This window comes from Pongo abelii, chromosome 14, assembly GCF_028885655.2.
Source record: "Pongo abelii isolate AG06213 chromosome 14, NHGRI_mPonAbe1-v2.0_pri, whole genome shotgun sequence".
Classification (NCBI taxonomy): Eukaryota; Metazoa; Chordata; class Mammalia; order Primates; family Hominidae; genus Pongo; species Pongo abelii.
This window is the reverse complement of record NC_071999.2, coordinates 36,847,849-36,871,359: the sequence shown is the minus strand read 5'-3', so window position 1 is coordinate 36,871,359 and position 23,511 is coordinate 36,847,849. Positions and strand designations below refer to the sequence as shown.

Sequence of the window (23,511 nt, the reverse complement as noted above, 5' to 3'; positions counted from 1 at the left end):
TAGATATACAATGGTTAACAACACTGATATCGTTCCTGGGTCACTGGCAAGTGGGAGATACGGAGAAGTAAACAGACAATGACAATATAGTGTGATAAGTGCTATGATAGGGAAAAGTCCAGGTGTTATGAGAAAGATGTAGAAAGGACCCAACCCAAACACTGGCATCAAGAAAACTTCCTGGAAGAGGGGATGTCAAGCTGACCCCCAAAGCCAAGGTAGAAACTGGTTGGGTGAAACTGTTCAGGTAGAGTATACAGTACTTACACTAGAATTGCAAATGTGAAGGACCATGAGGATCTGAAAGTGGCTGAGTTTGTTGAAACACAAGGGGAAGGAGGGCTGGAAAAGAGGCTGGGGATGGAAGCAGTGGCCAGAATTTGCATCTCTTGTACTTCACATTAAAGAGTTTGGACTTCATCCTAAGAGCAGTGGTAACCTTGAGGGATTTTACGCAAGAGAATGAAACAAGTGGATATGCATTTTAGGTAACTATCTGCAGTGTGAGACGACCCTAAAGGAGCAATGGGTAAAAAAAAAAAGGGTAATATGCAGTTAGATCCTTGAAGTTTTATCCTTAACACAATGTAAGAACAAAATGATTATTTTGTGAATGAAGTGATCAATGAATCAATCAATAATTCGGTGCAGGATTGAAAATATAAGACTTCAGGCAGAGGATAAAGTTGTCTGTATGTATATAAGGGTCAGAGTGAAAGCTGATTGGAACACTGACATGTCTTCAAGTCTTGAATCTCATCAGACAAATGATAACAGTTGACAATGGAGTAAAGTGGAACAGAGTAGAAACAGCTTTAGTGTTGGAGTCAAAAGACCAAGGTCTGAGTCTTAGTTTTGATGTTTATTAATTTTGAGATATGCCTTAATTTCTCTGACCATTGGGTTCCACATCTATTATGCCTATTCTTTATGTGCCACTGCATAGCTAGAATGGGAATGGTTATCACAATCTGTGTGCATTTCTGTTTTCAGGTGGTACGTAGGCACTGTGGGAAAACTGATGGCCCAGTGGAGTTTCTAAATCATCCACTGTAAAAATCAGTCAGTTAGTGAAACCTGCCTGACTGAGGGTGGAGTTGTGGTTTAGGTAGCGGGGATTTAGAAATCAAGTAGCCAGTAAGTATTGCACAAAGTTTGGGCAGGTGACTCTGTAACTTGTCCACTGGAGACCCTGGTGGAGAGGTTGGGAGAGGGGTGGGAAGCGCCCCTCTCCTGCTGCTGCCCCTAAGGAGAGTACTGGGCACAGAAAGAGCAGAAACAGGTGGTATAGTTGAGGGGTCACAGGGGTCAGTGAGGTAGCTTGGAGAACATACACAGGCAGTTAAGGACATAGTCTAGACTAGAACTCAGCTCCCTGAAGTTCAGTGTTCTTTTCACAACTCCACCTTGTCAAATTAATTATGTCAACTCAAGATCTTAGAAAGGACAACTTATGTAAGATTCAAGCCAAGAGGCCTTCTCCTAAGTTTGTGGCTGTAGCTACCAGCCAGGGCCAGATGACCTTATAAAACGAGAGGGCAAAGCAGGAATGCTGGCTGCAGGAGTGAGGCATTCCCCTGGATCCAGTTGTTTGGAAAGAAGAAGGCTTCATGAAGTATGGGGGTGGGGCTACGTCGGTGGTGGCAGAGAAGTGCAGGATGAATTATAACGTACCTGAATCCAGACATAATTAACCAAAGAATAATGTTAAGAGAAGAAAAAGCAAAAGGTGAAGAACTGCTCTGCAAGGAAGTTCTGGAAGAAGGGCTAGGGAACCAATTCATCAGAAAGTACGTCATACCATGTAGTTTTGGGAAACACAGCAGGCCTGAGCTCCTTGGTACCCTCAGGAGATCCAAGCGAACAGGCATAAAGTGACTGTGCTCTGTGAAATACTTCGGGCACCCAAATGCTCCTCTTTCCAGCACTTTTCATACCATCCCCCTCTCCTTACCCCTAACACACTCACACGCTTACACCTTCTGGCCCACTCCAGGCTGAGTTTTGCTTCTTTTCTGCAGAAGAGTGTGACACTAGGGCAATATCACTGAACTGAAGAAACTTATTAAAATAGCTTCTTTAAGAAATGTAATTTTTAGCTTGTGGCCTTCAGTCCCATATCTCTAAATCATCTTTATCTTCTCGCTTTCCAAAAGCAGTATAAAGAGTCAGCTGTTAGGGTAGTCCATATAATTTTTATGAAGTAAAACTCGACTAAATTATTTTTTGGTTTCCTACATTCATAGAGTTAGCCCTAAGTGTTGGGTTAACTCTATGAATACAGAAAACCAAAAAATAATTTAGTCTCATCTGTCCCCCATTAAGAAGGCTCCAATAAATCAGTCAGCCATAACAAAAAGGCCACTTTCAGTTTTTCCTGGAAATTCCAAAGCAAATAGTATTGAAACCAAATTGGCTATATAATTCACACAATTTGTACTCTCCAGTGATCACTTAGATAGCTCAATTAAGGTTCGCAGTCACAGGTCTCTCTGACAATCTACGTATCTATAATATCCACACATAAACATCTGGGGCAGACATCAGAGTCCCTTTATCAAGACTAAAATCCATGTCTCCTGTGCTCTAATACATTTCACCATCCACACTGTTGAGTTGAGCTTTTTACTACAAATGGTGTTAGGCTCTGATGCAAGACAGGAATTTGAAGCATGCATTGGAGTATTTAATGGTGTTAATTTTTGGTGCACACAAACATCAACTTCACTCAACAATCCAATAATATTGCAAAAAAAAAAATGCCAGAGAATGAAATACATCAATGGAATTCTTCAGGATTGCAAGCAAAGTAGTTCCACATTCCTGCTGATGCCAACAAATAATAAAATAGCTGCCTATTTACAGGTCCTTAAAGATGTTACAATCAATAAAAAAAATAAAAGGAAGAAAATAGTGTGCTTTCAGATCAAACAATTATTCTAACTTTTATATTCAGACGTTTATTTACTTAAAGTCTTCGAATGTAACCCGAGTTAATTTTAAATGAACATCTGATTGTAACAAGGGAAATATAATCTGTGTGTGTGTGTTTGGTTTTGTTTCAATTGGATGGTATAAATGTAAACAATTCCTACCTGGAAATATGGATGGTCTCTTCTTCGGGTGCCTCAGGTGAATGGGATCCAAGTTCTTAATGTTTCTTTGAAGTCTTCCTCTAATGTCATTTCCTATGAGTAGTTCAGGTGGCAGGCTACTCCTTCTTGATGATTTATAATCATTTTGAGATGAATTTAGTTTGTTCTTCGTTCTGGAATATAAATTGCTGTCATCAACTGCCATTGTGGGGGATACATTAGAGACTCTGAACAAAAATCCAAAAAGCCAAACCCAGCGGCAGCCACCGTCACAGCCACCGTTGCAGCCACCACCGCCCCAGACTCTGATGTTCTCATGCTTTACTCTGCACTTGTTTGGGAAGCTTAACAAGTTGATAGGCGTGGACTTTAACAGGTGTAGAATTACTAAGTAGCCCCTCCTTTCTACAGTTAATAGCACAGGGGAGGAGAGATCCAAAAAAAAAAAAAAAAAAAAAAACATTAGTTGCAGAAGACTGGGGAATTTGAACAGATGTGACTCAGAGTGGATGGTAACAAAACTGGTGTAATGGTTGCTGCATGAAATTTCAGCTTCATGGGTGCAACGCCATAAAGCAAACACAGTTCATTATTCAAGAATAAATGCCTACGTAAATTACAAGTCTAATTTTTTGTATAATTTCCCAAACTCTTACAGATTTTAAACAGTTTTAGGGAAGCATTTTTACATTCCCTCATACCTTTAAGTTTCAAGCTATACACATAACACAGAACGAACATCCTTCTTTATTCAATGTTTTATTTGGCTGGCCGCCAACTGGAAGCTGGCTGGAATAGGGAGATGAGAGATGACTGGTGATGACCAGGAAGGAACCGGTTGTGGGCATGTGTCAGGCAGCAGTGCCGGGAACCCGCTGTTGCTTGCCACCCACCCCTTCCATCCTGTGCTCCAGCTGGCAGATAGCTTCTCCAGAAGTTCCTACTGCCTGGCAGTGGAGTCAGAGGTCTAGAAAACAAGCCTTAGCCATAGAAGTAATGACAGGCCTCCACTCACAAATAAAAAGTCAATGAATGTTATTATCCTTGCAGGGACTCTGCCTAGCTTTAAACTAAAATGGTCAATGGGTTTGGTGGTCTAAGAAAAACCAGCATTTCTTCACTCAAGATTCCTGCTTGTCCTGTCACCCAGCTTCTTTCTCTCTCTCTCCTGGATTTTGCATTTTTATGTCCTTTGCTCCCTTCCCTCTTGCTCTATGTATGTGGAAATGTTCTGCACTTTCTTCCTTAACTGACTGTGCAGAAATCATCACTCTATAATTCATCTTCCCCAGCCATGCCTCAGGGCTATGCCCATGTCCATCAGCAATCTCTCTCTGTCACATACACACAACACCCCTTTTGTGTTCTGTCTGGTTGCAATGTGAGAAGATGAGATTTGCCTTTTCCCTTCCCAGTGCCTGGAATCAATAGATACATAACATTATAAGGGATTTAGGGGTCATTTCAGAAATCACTGTTTATTTTGGTTTCCTAGATGCTAAATACGTTTTAATATTTGTTGATATTTAGGAGCTGGTTCTGTTTACCAACTTGAGAATATACTTCCACACTAATACAAGTTTTGTTCTCTTTATGCCCTTTCAGCAACAGGTCTCCAAACCACAACAGATTTTCTGGAGAGGAAAGCATTTTTTCTTACAAGTATGCCCAATTGAGAGTTACCATTATAATCTAGCAATCATAACTATAATTATAATCCAGCAATCATATTTATGTATTAGATTATTAAGTTATTTCACTTAATCATCTGCACCACTTCCCTCCCAGGACCTAGAATAACTGTGTCAAGTTGAAACGTACCATGAACTTCAAAACAATGAGTGACTTGTATGAAACCATTTCTAAAAGCCTATGAGACTGCCTGAATATCCCTCACCCTAATGATAATACATTTTTTCTAGTAAGGAAATATAAAGTAAAAGCATTTTTAAAAGTTTGAGGTAATGATATAATAGGAGGAAAAAAATACATTCCTACAACCCACTTCAAGAACAGTGTTTCATTTTCAAATATAAAGCAAGATAGAATCCTAGGGCACAAAAGATTGGGTGCTAACTGGAAGAAATTCAGGAATCAGGAAAGCAGAAGCTCAAACTATTGGTGAGTGTGTCTTTCTCAATCACACTGTTACCATGGGGCCAACATAAGAGCATGTATGAGATTAAACAGAAGTCTCTAAGGAAAGGTGTTATTATCACACAGAGTGTACACCAGGTATGTCTGCATAGTGTGCCTTTGTCTTTAAGAGTCCAGCTGAAAACACAGAATGAAGTACATATGCATCTGGAATGCATTATAATAATAGCCATCATTTACTGCATGCTTAAAACTGGCCAGATTCTGTGCTAAGCCTTTGGCATGCATTACCCATTGATTCCTCTTAATCACCCTGTATTATAGACGAAGATGCTGAGACACAGAGTCAAACACATAGGAATTAGAGGAGAGAAGATTTGAACACAGGTTTTATCTGACTCCAAAGTTCAAGCTCATGCCTTAAACTATACCACCATAACAATTGTTAAATGTGTGTAATATCTAAAAGGAATTAAAAGTCTTTCTCTACTTTCCTAAAAACAATTATTGGTTTCAAGCAGATTCTCACTGCATCAACTCTGTGAAGGAGTGATCTGGCTCACTTAACTAGGTTTGCCCTATGTAACAGTTGTCAGGAGGTTTTTGAGGTTCACAGAATGAAAGAGAAAAAGGAAGAAAATTCAAATTTTTGCCAGAGTATGTTAGAAAGTAATTGCATTCCTAATAGTATCCATGTTGAGGCATTTCACACTAAAATGCATTTTAGATAAAAGCATTATGTATTCCTGACATTTAAATTATGATTAGGAAAAAAAATCCTCTACCCTACTTCAGAGGTACATCAAGTCCTCTAAACCTCTAAAAATTAAATGACCTAAGAGATGCAAGAGAAGTTCCTGATGTGTCCAACTTCATCTCTCTCCTGCCCAACTCATTTTCCCCTCATAGAGAATAGAAACAGATGGGGATCTAGCTCATTTAATACACTTCTTTAATGGAGAAAAGTGAGAACAACTTCAATTTTCTATTGTTAAAATATTAGAGCAATGTAAACAAGGAACAATTTTTATTTATTCAAAAGTAGTATTAAATCTGTGAACATGAAAAAGTAAAGTAAATCATTCTTTCAAAATAGTTAAATTGGCTGCCACATGAATGACAATCAACCACAGAACATTTAGCTTGGTTTGTCTACATGAGAATATTTATAGATTACAATGTTAAGTCCATCTCTCCTTCTGTACAGCAACAGCCAAAGTGGAATTTTTTTTTCAAGTGGTCAGAAGAATGATGATACAGGCTTTGGGCTAAGAGGAATTTCAAAACTTATAGTATAAATACATAATTTTAAATACACAAATGGACATTTTCTGTTTTAATGACCATTACTATCATTATCGTCATTATTTTTGAGACAAGTTCTCTATCTGTCACCCAGACAGGAGTGCAGTGGCAGCAATCATGGCTCACTGCAGCCTCCACCTCCCAGGCTCAAGCAAACCCCCCACCTCAGCCACCCGAGTAGCTGGGACTACAGGTGTGCACCACCACGCCCAGCTATTTTTTGTATTTTTTTCTAGAGATGGAGTTTCACCATGTTGTCCAGGCTGGCCTTGAACTCCTGGGCTCAAGTGATCCTCCTGCCTTGACCTCTCAAAGTGCTGGGATTACAGGCATGAGCCACCATGCCTGGCTGACCATTACATTTTTAAAGGTTTCTATTCTCCTATAAATCCAATATACTAATCTCTTTTGAATTATTTTATTATCCTTCAAGAAGTTGTGTATTTTATATTAAATGATGTTACAATATCATGGAAATTTTATTCTTCCTGGTAAGACTTTAATCTTCTTTCCCTCAGATTGTTCAAACAGTCTGTAGAAAGACATTTCTTAACTTTGTAGCCATGCTTTCCTTGTGGATTTTGGTAGCTTTTTTTCTGTAGAGATGGGGGTTGCCTAGGCTGGTCTTGAACTCCTGACCTCAAGTGATCTTCCTGCCTTGGCCTCCTAAAAGGCTGATATTACAGGCATGAGCCACTGTGTCCAGCCCTATTGGCAGCTTTAAAATAGAACTGCTGAATTATTTTGCTTGTTGTGAGATAGCTGCAATTATATTGAGAACAATACAATTTTACAACTGTCACCATTTTTCTCATTGTCACCTTCATAGAAATGGTCCACCAAGAAGATTTTAGGCCTGTATGGATTTACCAAATTAATTCCAAATCTCAGTCTGACCCAGCTATACTGCATATCCTACAAACATTTCTTATTTTTGAACTCTATTCAGTTTTCAACTGAGATGACCTACTAATCAGTGGGTTTGCCACTAGGAAAAAATAACAGTATAGAATATCAGAATGATGGGTATCACCAAGTCAAACAGGTCAATTGATTTCTCCCTCCAAAAGGTCACCAGCCACCTCTTGTTGCCAACACATCTTTGCTCAATATGGGTAACAATGTTTGCAGTATCACCTGTGGTATGATTATGGCTGAGAAAATCTTTTCTTAGATCCTAAAAATACAATGTGGATGTTCAGTATCTCATTGGCTCTCAATAGGAATGAACACTAACGATAAGTCTTCCCCTGTTACAATTCTCTGTTCCCTTGGCTTCCATGACACTATATTTCTCATTTGTCTTCCTATGTCTCAGGTCCCTTCTGCTCAGATTCTTCGGGGGCTCCTTAAAAAGTCTGTTTTCCTCCCTCCCTCTCTTTGGCAGGCCCATTTATTGAATACCTATTATGTGTTTGGCACCGTGCTATGTTCAAGATCTCTATTCTTCAGAATCTTTTCATCTAAAAAAGGAGCAGAACAACAATAAACAAATTATTGCAATACAGAATGACTGCTCCGTGCAGAGGTGACACAAAAAAGTGTTTCAGTCTTCTCTTCCTCATGGAGACAGGGGATGGGAAAGGGTTCTCAGAGGAGAAGTAGTAAGTTCACAAGGCAGATGAGTGGACCCTGGGCAAAGGCACTAAGATGTGACGATAGCACCAAATGTCCACAGAATGACAAATATAGCAATCCTGTGCCAAAACAGGACCTTACCTCATGCAGAAGGATGGATGCTGGAAAAACAACATTGGACAGTCTGAGAAAATAGAGAGCTGAAGGAAAAACAATCAGTGGTGTTATAATATATATTTTAACAACATCATATATCAGACATCTTCCAGATAATAATACAGACTTTGAACAAGTCTGCATTAAAAATGTGGCTGTAACCTTTTAAAACAAGTTGGTAATTCCTAACAAAATTTAAAATTTTCTAGCTCCAGTAAGTAACCCTTCTCCTAAACCATCTTTATTTATTCCAGAAACTGTGATAGAGGGATTTGCTGAAGCAGACTCTCAACACAATTTTTAATGTCATGCAGACTTTCTCTTTTTTAAAAAGCTTCAGAACCAGTTTTTACTGGCTTGAACTCTAACTTCATTTACACTTGCATTCTTCCTTGCTCAATTGTGCAAGTCCCAGCAAAATGCCAGTAAATGCCTGGCCTTTCTCAAATTAAGGTAAGGCGTAAGGGCACATTTTTTTTTCTAGGCTTGTGTGGCTTTCTTTGGTGAGAGGGTACAAAATAAAGAAATCTCCCTCTCTACACTACCCCTGACACACCCACATGGTCTATGAGAGGAAGTACTGTTAGTTTATGTCTTATTCTTCTGTTTAAGGGATTGAACTAAAATTTGCATTCATAAAAGAACTGAAAAATTTTATTTTTTGTGTGTCCAAATACTAGGACAGTGTTTAACTTCAGAAATGTGGTTGCCAGAACCAGGCTGTCACGTGACCACTGTAACTGAGACGGCTGCTGCATCAGTGGCTCCACCATCTTTAGGCATTCTCACCTGTGGTTTCAACTTGCGTCTGTGAGCTGACGATGTCTAAGTCCAAGCTCCCCCCCTACTTCTCCATAGTGTCCTAGATGTCTATATTTAATTGCATACTGACTATTTCCTGGTGGAAACTCAGCATGTATAAAACTGGTTCCTCCAAATGTGCAGCTCCTGAATTTCTGTATTTTTTATTTTACCAAAATGGCACCACATTTACCCAGTGACCCAAGCCAGAAACCTTGGAATTATTCTGTCCAAATCATGTCATTTTTACCCCTTAAACATCTTTTGATCTGTGTCTTCTTCCTCACCCCTGCTGACACTGACCAGTGGTAGTATTCATTATCTCATTCTTGAGTTATTGCTTCAGACTCCCAACAGGTCTGGCTACTTGGAGGCTTAGTTCCTTAAGCATTCTACTTTTGACGTGGCACTTGGCCCTTTATGTCTTAACTAACTACCTCTGGTTAGCCCATTTCCCTCTTTAAAGACACTCAACAGAGTAAGAACAAGGAAACTTCCTCAACCTAATAAAAGACATTTACAAAAAGCCTGCAGATGATATAATACTTGATGAAAGACTGAATGCTTGCTTTCCTTTTAAGATCAGGAACAAGGCCAGACATCTACTCTTGCTACTTCTATTAACATTGTACTGAAGGCTCTACATGGTGTTACCAGTCAAGAAAAAGAATAAAGAGCATCCAATTGGATATAAAACTGTATTTGCAGATAAAATAATCATCTATGTAGAAAATTGATGGAACCTATAAAAAAGTTACAAGAACTAATAAGTGAGCTCAGCAAGGCTGCAGGATATAAGATAAATGCACAAAAATCAATTGTGTTTCTATATTAGCAATGAAAAAATTAAAATGTTTTAATGCCATAAAAATATTAAATATTTAGGAATAAATCTGACAAAAGATATGACAGATATGTCTATTGAAAACTAAAATAATATTACTAAAAGGAATTACAGAAAATTTAAGTAAATGGAGAGATATATTATGTTCATGGGTCAGAAGACTCAGTATTGTTAAGCTACAACAAAACTGATCTGTGGATTCAATGTAATACCAGTCAAAATCTTAGCAAAAAAATTTTTTGGTAGAAAGTTACAAACTGATACAAAAATTCAAATGGAAATGCAAGGGATCAAGAATAGCCAAAATGACACTGAAAAAGAAAAAAGTTGGAGAATTAATACTACTGATTTCTGTGGTCGTGGTGGCTCATGCCTGTAATCCCAGCACTTTGGGAGGCCAAGGCAGGAAGATCACCTGAGGTCAGGAGTTCAAGACCAGCCTTGCCAACATGGCGAAACCTTGTTTCTACTAGAAATAGAAAAATTAGCCGGGCAAAGTGGCCCATGCCTGTAATCCCAGCTACTCGGGAAGCTGAGGAAGGGAGAGTTGCTTGAACCCAGGAGGTGGAGGTTACAGCGCCCCGAGATCATGCACTCCAGCCTGGACAACAGAAGGAGACTCCGTCTTAAAAAAACAAAAACAAAAATAACAACAAAAAACCTACTGATTTCAAGACTTGACATAAAGCTACACTAAAGACAGTGTGGTACCGGCATAAGGATAGACAAAAAGGTCAGTGGAATAGAACAGCGAGTCCGGAAATGGACCCATAAATAAACAGACAACTTATTTTTGACAAAAGTGCAAAGGCAATTAAGTAGAGAAAAAATAGTCTTTTTGATAAGTTGTGATGGAATACTTGGACATCCATATGCAAAAAAAAAATTAATTTTGATCTATACCTCATACCACATGCAAACACTAACTCAAGATGAACCACTGGCCTAAATGTAAACTCTAAAACTATACATTTTCTAGAAGAAAATGTAAGAGAAAACCTCTGATCCATGGAAGGCAATTAATAAACTAGACTTTATCAAAATTAAAATCTTCTGCTTTTTGAAAGACGCTGTGAAGAGAATGTAAAGATAAGACACAGACTGGGAGAAAATATTTGCAAGGCATTTATTTAGTAAAGAGCTTATATCCAGAATATGTGAGGAAATCTCCATGCTCAATAATAAGAACAAACAATGCAATTAAAAGATGGGCAAAATACATGAGCAGATACTTCATAAAAATGAAGAAGGCAAATAAGTACATGAAAATGTGTTTGGCATCATTAGTCATTAAAGAAATGCAAATTAAAACCATGATGACATACCACTACCTACCTATTAGGATGGCTAAAATTAAAAGAGACTGACCAAACCAAATGTGGAGCAACTGGAATTCACATATGCAATGGTAAAACCATTTCAGAAAAAAGTTTAGAAATTTCTGAAAAATCTAAACATACACCTACCATATAATCCATCCATTCTACTCTCAGTACCTACTCAAGAGAAATGAAGGCAAAGACGTGTATATTATGTTCGTAACAGTTTTACTTATATAATAGCCAAATACTGGAAACAGAATGTCCATCAACAATTGAATGAATAAACTGGTGTATCTATACAATAGAATACTATTCAGCAATAAAAGGAAGGCTACAGCATGGGCGAGTCTCAAAATAATTAGGCTGAGTGAAAGAAAGCAGACCAAAAAGCTGCATACTGTATGATTCCACCGATAAAAAATTCTAAAAAATGTAAGCTAATCTTCAATGACAGAAAACAGATCAGTGGTTGCCTGGCGACAGTGGTGGAGGGACGGGAGTGGGGGATTACCAAGACACTGGATGAAATGTTGAAAAGGTGGTGATGGATTCATGGCTCAAAAAACAAAAAACAAAAACAAAACAACTTATCAAATTGTATAAATATGTGCACTTTATTATATGTCAATTATATGTAAATAAAACTTTTTTAAAAGGCAATGCTACACCTTCTCTCAGTGCATTTGACCAAAGACTTGGAAATGGATTCCAGCTAATATAATTTTTTTTCTTTGAGACAGGGTCTCACTCCGTCATCCAGGCTGGTGTGCAATGGCATGATCATGGCTCCCTGCAGCCTCGAATTCCTGGGCTCAAGCAATCCTCCTGTCTCAGCCTCCTGAGTAGGTGGCACCATAGGCGTACGCCACTATGCCTGGCTAATTTATTTTTATTTTTTTGTAGAGATGGGGTGGCACTATGGTTGCCCAGGCTGGTCTTCAACTCCTGGTCTCAAGCCATCCTCCCACCTTGGCCTCCCAAAGTGCTGGAATTACAAGCATGAGCTGCTATGCTTGGCTCCAGCTAATAAAATTAATAAATAAAAGTGAAAACAGTTCTTCTGATTCTATCACCTGCATCAACAGTGAGTGGAAAATACACATATGCCCAAGAGTTATGTGAGTCTTTCTCACTCTGACAAGGACTTTCTTACCTGAATTATGTTTAAGTTTTAATTTATACACTGTAAGACTCCAAGAATGTCAGAAAGAATGTCTCCTTTGACATTTCTAAGTAACACATTCATTGTTACAGTGAGTTGCCCAGAGAAGGTGCTCAACAAACATTAGAGAAAGAAGGAAGGAGTAAATGAGTGAAGAGCCAAAATGGAGGCTGGAGGGGGAAGCATTTCTTGACAGAAAGAGTTTCCTCACAAGCTACCAACAAAAATTGTGAAATATTTTAGCCCAAAGAACTTCAAGATCAGGATAAATATTGGTTATCTTAGTTGGTTTAGGTGCTGGCTTACCACACACCAAAGGGCTGGACAAAATGAATAACCTGGAGATTCTTCCCATGCTTTCTGATGCTGCTGATATTCTTCAGGCTCTTCTATCTGAACCCTCCAGAAGGAAGTGCAGCAAGAATACCTTCAGTAGCTTTGGAATTGAATCTCATGTTGCACTGATTGTTGAGGTGATGCCACACATTTAATGAAAAATACTTAAAACGTCCTTGTCATCTCCTACATCAAGCTAGCTCTATTCTGTGCAATTTCAGGTATAGTCAGAGGAAAAACGTTATAACTCATGGCCATTTAAATGCCAACTTGGCTTTGGGGTTGGCGTTTTTCATAACCTCACGTATACAGGAGTAAGATAGTTTCTCAGAAACTGGTATTAAGCAAACAAAAAAATAGTAATAATACAGATTTAAATATGACAATTAAAACACTTGATGTAATGGACAAAGAGCACTACACCCAAAAATACTGTCTTTTCAAACTTATTTAGAACAACAACAAAAAAAGGGCTATGTATTAGGCCACGGAACAAATCTCAAAATACCAATTTGTTTTATGTTGTCACACTATGTAAGGCATTCTTTTACCACTACTCAATAAAACTGAAAATCAATATTAAAAATAGCAAAAAATAAAAAGATTATCTCTGAATCTGAATAAATTATTGCGCATTTCCTCTGGCCAGGTCCTATGCTAAGCATTTCTCGTGCAGCATTTCATTCACCCTCGTGAGTGTGGTACTAACATTATCTCCATTATACAGTGGAGGAAACACATTGAGAGGCCGAGAAACTACATCAGGTAAATAATTCCCACAACGCCTATTCCTCCATTCACACCAACATCTATAAAATCTACATTTCCCCATTTATTCCTTGTTTTCCAACTAATTCCAGGCGCTTCCTTTTTGCTTCCGCCTTCCATTTCCCTGGTTCCTTATCCACAAAGCATCTTATGTGTCCCCATCCTGATTTCTAGTCCATTTTCTATGATGCAGGGAAAACAACAAAATCAAATGAGGGATTTCAAAATCAAATGAGGGATTTCAAAAGGTGTCCTTCCAAAAAGCAGAAGGTCTTTCTACCTTCGAGAGTGAAAAAGGAGTCACCATTTTCTTACCTCTGCCCAGGAGTTAAATTCCAATTCAGGATTCCAAATGTGCCTATGTAGTATACAAGATTTCAGAGTCTGACCTATTTGCTTGCTGGGGAGTACTAGCCAGCCGCAAAAACACGTGGTCAATGCTGGGAACTGCCTTGGACAGTAAGGTGGGCCTTGATATTCCACTTCAATTCTCCCAGGCTTTCCTATTATCTCAGATGATCTACCCATCCATCTATTTATTTTTTATCACTCTCTAGATAAAAATATTTTTATCTTATTTTACTTATTTTATATCATACTCTAGAAGCTAGCAAAAGCCCAAATATCAAAAACCAAACTTCACAGATGCCCAATCAACACTTTTCTGCCCTCATAAAACTAAATATTTGTAGTATTATGATGAACAGCTGAAAAACAGGATCTTAAGAAAGCTTTTAAAGCAGATATATTTTTGGGTTTTTTGCCCAAATATATACTTATCTTACTCATTGTATTAATACTATTAGTAGTTAGGATTTAAAGGGAGGCAGATACTTTCATAGCAACCAAATCTTTTAAAAAATCTATATTTCAGAAGCTTTTTAGCTGTTTTTTTAATTCTCTCTTTTAGTTACATAAGAAACACATGGTTGTTGCAGAATATTTGGAAAGCACAAAAAAGTAAATACAAGGAGTTAGAAAACATTTTATAACCTCACCAATCAAGACAACCACTGTCTATATTTTGTCATATTTGCTTCCAGACCACAGGCTTTGTCTTGCCATCACCTGCCACCCAGATTCAACCTCAGTGCCTGTTCTCAGCCAAAGGAATGAATTCATCCATGTGAATGGCATCATGGGGATGGGAGGGGCTGCCCAAGTGAGATAAATGAGTGATGTTGTAGTGTAAGAACATAAACGGTGGTAAACACTCTGAAAACTGGGGTGAACATCTCTCCCCTAAAGGGGCAGTGGCTTTCCAACACCCAGTGGACTGTGGCTCTGGAGGACTGAAGCCCCCGATTTGTCTCAACCTCTAATTTTTAAAAGAAACTTGTAACCTGGATTTTTATGTTGAAATATCTTGATTTGTAAATGTTGGCTTTAGGTTTTTAAAAACACTATGTAGGCCAAACAAACCAAAATTACATACTAGTTGAAGCCTCTGACTTAACCCACTTCCTGGGGCCACATAGTCAGGCTTTCACAGAACTTCTGAAGTGCCTTAAACCAATTCCCCCCACTCCCCAACACCACCCCGAGATGGAGTCTCACTCTGTCATCCAGGCTGGAGTGCAGTGGCATGATCTCAACTCACTGCAACCTCCTTCCTGAGTTCAAGTGATTCTCCTGCCTCAGCCTCCCGCGTAGCTGTGATTACGGGTGCAAACCACCACACCTGGCTAATTTTTGTATTTTTAGTAAGATGGGGTTTCACCACGTTGGCCAGGCTGGTCTCGAACTCCTGGCCTTAGTTGATCCACCCGCCTCGGCCTCCCAAAGTGCTAGGATTACAGGCATGAGCCACCACTCTCAGCCAACCCATCATCTTCAAATAGCAGATTTGTGAACATCCAAGTCTCAGAGGTGTACCCAGGTGAGAAACATCTATAAAATTCTGCAAACAACTGTCCTGTCTTGGAGATTGACCACGCAAGGAAGCATGTCGAAGGCTCTTGAATTTTGCAGCAAAGAAGCAACCCTGTTTACGTTTGTTTGTTTAACCATCATTTTCCAAACTTAGTTGAATATAGAACTTTCTTTCTCCTTTTGTCTACATAATAACTATTGGTATTCTTTAGCCTTAATGTTCTGCAGAACACACTTTGGGAAATTCTACTTTAACACAAAACTGTTTCCCTAATGGCCATGTGAGCCTTGTGGTAGGCCACGAGAGGAGAAACTAGAACGAGCTTTATGATGCGCCTTAAATTCCTGCACATCACGCTCTGTGGGTCCCCTTTCCCTGCACATAGAGTTGGTTTTCATGCTATGTAACCAACGCATATCGACCACTTTTATATGCTAAAGAAGGTGGGCTAATTTCAAGTAACTTATATGAGACTCAGGAGTCTGATATAAGCTAAATGAATTGTCTTTATAATTGCAATTTATACAGGCAAATAAAGAAATAAATTTTCACTCTTCTGGCATATGCCAACTGTTGGAAGAGGGCAAATGAAGTCAAAATATACTTTGCATTTTTCTACAGGTTGTCCTCAAACTAGACAGAAAACAACCAAAAGTCAATAATGTTCTCACTAAATCAGTAATTACTGTGTTCTACACAAACCTGTATTTTTTGGGTTGTTGAACAGGTTTCTCCACAAAGGATCAACTATCACACCACCTTGATGAAATGCTATCCTATTAGGGAGGTCAGCTTTTTTCCATCTATGATTGCTTATGCTTTTACTTTGGTCTTTATGAAGATGAGGTTTGACTAGTAATTTGATAAAACTATTTCTGTGGCTTTCCATTTTCCACAATAATTCCTCTAAAATTCTCAAAAGAATACCTCAGCTTAAGCTTTCATGTCTTTGCTTTCGTCCGACCTTTATTTTCTACCTAGTAGTTATTGGAAAGGCCAGGTATTTAACTGTGGTTTATCTAAACTTCCTTTTCTAAGTCAAGATATAGTTCTCAAGAAGTTTATGGTAACACGACACTTAAAAGTTCTGTTAAATTTAAGAACTTTGGAAAAACTAGCATGGAATTCTCCATGTAATTCATACTTGAAACAAAAATATAATATTTACCAATTGTGACAAATGTTTCTTCTTCTGCCATTCCAGGATAGGAATCATAACAAAATTATTTAAATCACTTAATAAGGGAGTTCCATGTATTATTTGGAGGGTAACACACATACACACACATACACACACATCACACTATACAGATATACATATGAAGCTTCTTTTCTCTAGAAAATATCTACAATATGCTGGGAATGGTGGCTCATGCCTGTAATCCCAACACTTTCAGAGGCCAAGATGGGAGAATAGAATAGCTTGAGTCCAGGAGTTTGAGACCAGCCTGGACAACATGGTAAGACCCCGTTTCTACAAATACAAAATCAGCCGGGCATGGTAGTGCATGCCTGTGGTTCCAGCTACCCAGGAGGCTGAGGTAGGAGGATCCATTGAGCCCCGGTGGTCGAGGCTTCAGTGAGCTATGATCGTGCCACTATACTCCAGCCTGGGCAACAGAGTGAGACCCTGTCTCAAAATAAATACATAAATTGGAAAATCTCTACAATTTAACTTCTACTTTAAAATATCAAAAAGACTTTAGTGAATGCTCAGCTCTAAAAAGAAGTAATATACTGTACAGTTTCCTACTTCCTAGGGGGAAGAAAACAGCTGGGCAAACACACTAACAACACTGTTAAGAGTTGTGGGGCAGGGGTATATTAAAGTGACTTCATTAGATACCAGAAGATATAAGGGGCGCTGACTTCTTGCAAACATTCTTTCTTTCCTCAGACCAAACAAGTCAGTCATCTGAATCTTTTTTTTCATATTCTGTAGCTGTCAAACACTCTTCCTTGATATGAATCCAAAGCTGTAATTTTCTACATGAACCACTCTATTTTTGGAGGAGGTGTGTGATTTTTGGCTTATGTTTTGTCTACATTCCTTGCAAACGCCCCTTCTGATGCAATGTTTCACAAAATGTGTATTATACTGATCCCTAGTGGAGGAGGGAACAGTACACACACACACATAAACACACATACATACGCGTGTGTGTATATCTATATCTATGTCTAAGCAGCTTTGGAGTTTTAAACAGGTATTGTTAATTGATGGATAAACTTAATCAACCTCTGGGTCTCCATTCACAAGTACTGGCTGTGAGTTCCTCAAATATATATAATTCTCAAATCTACTTTACTGCCTCAAATTTGGGCTCCTACATCCAACTCCCTGACATTTCCATCTGGATACTCAGGATCATCCAAAACTCAACATAACCAGGATTGAAATCATCATGATCTCTAAATTGCTCCCTGTCCTGCATTTTCCTGGCCAAACAAGTTTCTAACTTGGGAAATCCTTCTAAATTTCTCCCTCTCATCACCACTATACGCAATTACTGCTAACTAGGTGCTGCCAATTTTACCTCCTAGAATTCAGCACTTCCTCTATTCCTACCACCCTGGTCCTAATGCAGGTCTCCAATAACCTTGCCTGGATTCTGCAACAGCTTCCTCTCTGCCTCTAGCGCTCTGCCTCCCAGATATATCCTAAATTTGGTGCCAAATGGCTCCATCTAAAAGGCAAGTGGTGAGTTCATGCTCCAGTTTAAATTGTTTCTAAGGCTCCCTATGGGCTACAGGTACAAATGCAATGTTAGCTCTATTTCCATACCTTGGTATGGCTAAGCATTTCTTCTATGACTGCCAGTTTACCTTTTTACAGTCATCTCTTTTCAGCAACTCAATTGCATGCAGTTAATACCCCAAACACTGCCCACCCCCAGTTGTTTCTCAGTCTGTGCCTGAGTTCATGTTGCCACCTCCTCCTGGAATCCTTTGCTAACACTCTGCTCACTCCTTAATTCCCTTCCCTCGCTTTCTGCACTGCACAATCCCCTCCCAATTTCTCAAGCTCCATTAAGAAACCATTTTGGCTCTCTGCAGCTGAGTCCGTTGCCATTCTGTGCTCCTACCTCACTCTATACAACTATCTGCCACTATTTTTTAATTATCTGCTTCCATATCAGTCTCCCTTGCTGGGATGTAACTCATTTCTTCTTCATCTTTGTATGTGTAGTGCCTGGCATCCAATAAATGCTCAGTAAATGTCTGTTATACTGTGGAACTGGAGCCACATCCTCCTGAGTTGCTGGGGCTGCCTATGCCTTGCTAGGTGCATGTGCATTCCTGCAGAAGGCACCCAGGGCTAAGAGTAAGCTGGATACAAGGAGAATTGTGTCTTCTGACCCCTTGCAAGCTCTAAAAACAATCTGGGACTTTAGAAGTTATACTTTCATGCACTTAACCAAACACAAATACCTAACTAGTTGATATCAGCAGAAGAAAGGAAGTTAGAGAAAGAAAAATAGTAAGAGTTCAGGACCAAATGAAATATTCAGGTAAAATGCTGATGTGGAAAGATAAGGCTGGAATACTTGACTCTAACCTTGTAAGGCTGATTTTCGTGATGCACAAATGGCTTGTGACTCTCAACAACTGCTTTGGTTATCTTTCAAAATGAGAGAGCGCAAAAACAAAATAATGAAAAAGTAATTTTTCTTGTTAATTATCAAAAAAGGGAAGAAAGGGAAGCAGATTCCAGTACCATTTCATTCAACTGACATTTCTAGAGTCTAGATGATAAAAATAGATTTGGACAATGACAACAGGCCATTCCAAGGCAAAAGGCAGGATTGAGGAAGGGACAGGCTTTAATTACAGCAAGAGGAAGAGGGCAAGCAGGCAGGTGGAATTGTGGGAGCCAAGGCTCTACTGTGTGCCACAGCGAATTGTGCCTCCCTGTGAACCCCATTTCCCTTCTATGAGCACTTGCCCCTAACACATAACCAGGGCACATGGAAGTACAAGCAGGATATCCACTAAGGCTGGGCAGTTGCTACGATTCCACTCCATTCAATGCAGCGAACATTTACTGGGCTCTTTCATGTATGAGAAATGTAACTCCAAGGTTGGGAGGTGGGAATAAAAAACTGGGCAGAGTTCCTGAGCTCTAGGAATTTATAATTGAACGAACAAAGGAGAATAATGCTATCTGGCCAAATTAATTGTCTGGCTACCATAAAGAACAGACAGAGAACACCTTGACTAAGAAATGGGTGGGGGATGGAAAGGAAGAGAGATGAAATTTCTATCATATGTATTTCATGAATAGTTTAAATAGAGAAATGAATATCAGTAAAAAATTAGTGAACATAATTTGTGCCAACAAGTGATTCCTTGTTTGTACTGAATTTCATAAATGCAGCTGACTGTACTGTCTGCTCTCAAGTTCAAAGGGTTATTTATGTGCCGTTCTGCGGGCAGGATAAAATGCAATACTTTAGAAGCCAAATCAAGAACATTTACTTAAGATTATGTACTACTTATATAGCTTCTAAAAAGCTACAAAATTTAAAAGTTACAGAAAATTAAAATAAAGCTATAAAATGTACATCAGTTTTCAGGAGGAAGAGAGTAGAAATGAATATACCCAGACTTTGTAAGATAAATTGCTGGGTGCCAATTTGTTTTAGCATCATTTTTGTCTAATCAGTAACAAATCAATTTATGGTATGACTAGAAGGAAGAACTGAAAAGCAGCTCCATTTTTATATGGAAGTCAGCCCTGTGAGGAAGAAACAGCCCAGGGAGTCCCTATTGCTGGAATCCCACAATAGGTTAGTCAGATGCCTCAGAGTTGTTTTGAAGATTAAATAAGATATCCTGCAGAAAGTGCAGCTCAAATTGCCTGGGACTTAATACTTGTTAAGTAAAAGCAATTTCTTATTCCCTACCCTTTTACTTTCTAATAGTAAATCAAACTACACAGAATAGCCCTGGAACAAAAAATTCATTATGTATGGTGTCAAGGAATGGCTACTTTTTAAAGATCTTATAGAGTTGTTATTTGACCTCTCAAAGAATGTCTACATAATACTGTGATAAAAATGAAAATTAATAAAAGATAATAAGCTGCAAAGCGTATTTTAATCTTCTGGGAAACAGTTGGCATCACACTGCATGAAAGTAAACAAGGCATTATCTTAAACCTTAAGACATTTACCATCTAGTATTAAATTGCTTTTGTCTGTCAGGCAGAGGAAAGAATATATAACTTGAAATCAGAAGATCTGGGTTTAATTCCAGATTCTGACGTTTATTAGCTGTGTAATCTAGGGTAAGTTACTTAACCTCTCTGAGCTTCTTTGTTTTCATCTTTAAAGTAAGAGTGATAACATAGGCCGGGTGCGGTGTCTCATGCCTGTAATCCCAGTACTTTGGGAGGCCGAGGCAGGCAGATCACGAGGTCAGGAGATCGAGACCATCCTGGCTAACACAGTGAAACCCCATCTCTACTAAAAGTACAAAAAAAAATTAGCTGGGTGTGGTGGCAGGTGCCTGTAGTCCCAGCTACTCGGGAGGCTGAGGCGGGAGAATGGCATGAACCCGGGAGGCGGAGCTTGCAGTGAGCCGAGATCGCGCCACTGCACTCTGGCCTGGGCGAAAGAGTGAGACTCCGTCTCAAAAAAAAAAAAAAAAAAAAAAAAAAAAAGAGTGATAACATCAACTATACAGGAAGCGGTTAGGGAGGAGTAAACAAAATAATTCTTGTGAAAGTCCCTGGGCACAGGGCTTCACACAGAGCTGGCCCTTAATAATCATTGGTTCACTCTGAATTTTTATGAGCTGCATGGAATTTTACTGGTAACTCCAGGTGATAAGAGTAAACACTTATTTTCATGCAATGCATAAAAATAGAAGTAAAAACATATCTTGAGCATTATTCTATATAAAATGTAGACAGCCCAGACAAAACAGACACTTAAAAAAGGGGTAAAATTATTCCCATTATCAAACATTCCTCATTATACAGAAAGATGTTTCACCACAAGGTTCCCTTGGGTTTCGGGCTCTTCCACTGTGTGTCTACGTGTGTGTGTGTGCACGTGCATGTATGCATACATTTGTATGTACATGTGTACACACTCACATCCATCTTTTCATACCTTCTTGATGTAGCAGATCACCAATAAATGGTGTTAAACTTTTTATTTAACCATCACAACCCTTAGTAAGTAAAAAGGAAGAAAAACCTCATTTTTGAATCCATGTCTACATTACTCCTTTGTTCGCTGCCCACCCACTTCACCTTTTCACTAATTCAAGCCAGGGCAAGAAAGGAGAAACGCAGGTCACGCTCTGGCAGGCAGGCTGGGCTGCACTCACTCCATTTATTCTTCTCCTCTCCCTGCTCTCACTGCTAAGCTTATTGGCTCTGCTCTGAGAACTCTAATTCAAGGAGGTGGCAATCTTTCCCCTAAGTGGCTCTGGGGTGAAAATGCAATCAGGTCATGATGGAACAATGGCATGTGGGTTGGAGGGGCGTGGGTCTCACTGGAAGCATGAGTGGGAAAAATGAGGAATTCTCTCTGGGAACTCTGGCTTAGAGCTGGGCAGCTGAAGTAAGGTGCTGCCCCTTTAAGACAGGTGCCCTGAACCCTACCTGAATCAATAGAAGGCTTATTTATTCACCTTGTGTCAACACAAAGTAACCTGTTCCAGAGAAAGACAAAAAAATAATAATCCGCTCTAAAAGCACTTAGCTGGTTACTTTATGTCCTAGCCACTCCAGGAGTTTCCCAGACTATAATGGCATTCCCACTAGAAATGGTCTCCTTTTACTTCACTCTTGTATCTTTTTTGGTTAAGAAGCCAGCAGGAGTGGTATAGTGAAAAAGGAGGGCCAGGAAAATTGTCTGGTCTTTATTTTGGTTCTGCAACTAGTTAGCTGTGAAACAAGCCTTTTAACCTGTTTGCATTTTGAATGTGGAAAACAAGAGGTTTGTGTTATATGATTTTGACAATTCCCTCCAGTCCCCAAACCTTTGTGATTCTATGGGACACAATGCAAAATTTTGAAACTAAGATTTCTGTTATTAAATTAGAACAAATTAAAATAAGCGAATTAAAAATATGATTTAAGATGACATAGAAATAACATAAGTCCAAAGAAAATTGGGAAGAAACTATTTAAAAGATATATAAAACCAGAAATTGGTAAATTAAAAAAACTGTAGAATTGATGAATCTAAGAGTTGGATCTTTAAAATAATAATAAAAGATAAAAACTTCTGGCCGAGTGCGGTGCCTCACGCCTGTAACCCAGCACTTTGGAAGGCCGGGGCAGGCAGATCACTTGAGGTCAGGAGTTTGAGACCAGCCTGACCAACATGGTGAAACCCCATCTCTACTAAAAATACAAAAAAATTAGCTGGGCATGGTGGCGGGTGCCTGTAGTCCCAGCTACTCGGGAGGCTGATGCCGGAGAATTGCTTGAACCCAGGAGGCAGAGGTTGCAGTGAGCCGAGATTGTGCCACTCACTGCACTCCAACCTGGGAGACAGAGCAGACTCCATCTAAAAAAAAAAAGGAAAGATTAAAACTCCTGCCAAAGGCAAAGATTAAACCTGAGAGAAAGTACAAATACACTACTTTGGGAATAAAAAAGGAGATGTAGCCATAGATGTAAATGAAGAACAATACATACATATATATATATGTATATATATATATACACACATACATATATATGTATATATATATATACACATACATATATATGTATATATATATATACACATACATATATATGTATATATATATACACATACATATATGTACACATACATATATATTCTATGTTAACAAATTTGAAAAATTTTTAAGAATAATCTTATAGAACGTTATTACCAAGTAACTAAAAAAAATTTTTGACGTCCCAATATACAAATAATTATGAACAAAATTGTATCAATGATTTAAAAATATAACACAATTTCCCCAAAGCCACTAGTGTCAAATTATTTTATAAGCAATGTTAAGAAACAAATACTTCTATATTACTCAAGTTATTTTGGAGGACAGAAAAAGATGGAAAATTCGCAACTCACTTAATAAAATTCACATATCCTTGTACAAAAAGCAGATGAACACAGTGCCAAAAACAAGCAAAGCATAAACCTATAGTCTGACATTACTTAGAAGCACAGATGCAGAAATCC

The 23,511-nt window shown here is 38.7% G+C and overlaps 1 protein-coding gene across 1 annotated transcript in view; it reads right to left on the bottom strand.

Annotated features, from left to right (window-relative positions):
- FRY (FRY microtubule binding protein) overlaps positions 1 to 23,511 on the bottom strand; it is a 448,789-nt gene that overhangs the window by 346,022 nt on the left and 79,256 nt on the right. Inside the window, exon 2 of the mRNA XM_054528883.2 lies at positions 3,096 to 3,268. The gene's annotated coding sequence lies outside the window, so the exon portion shown is untranslated. The remainder of the gene's footprint in view (positions 1 to 3,095; positions 3,269 to 23,511) is intronic.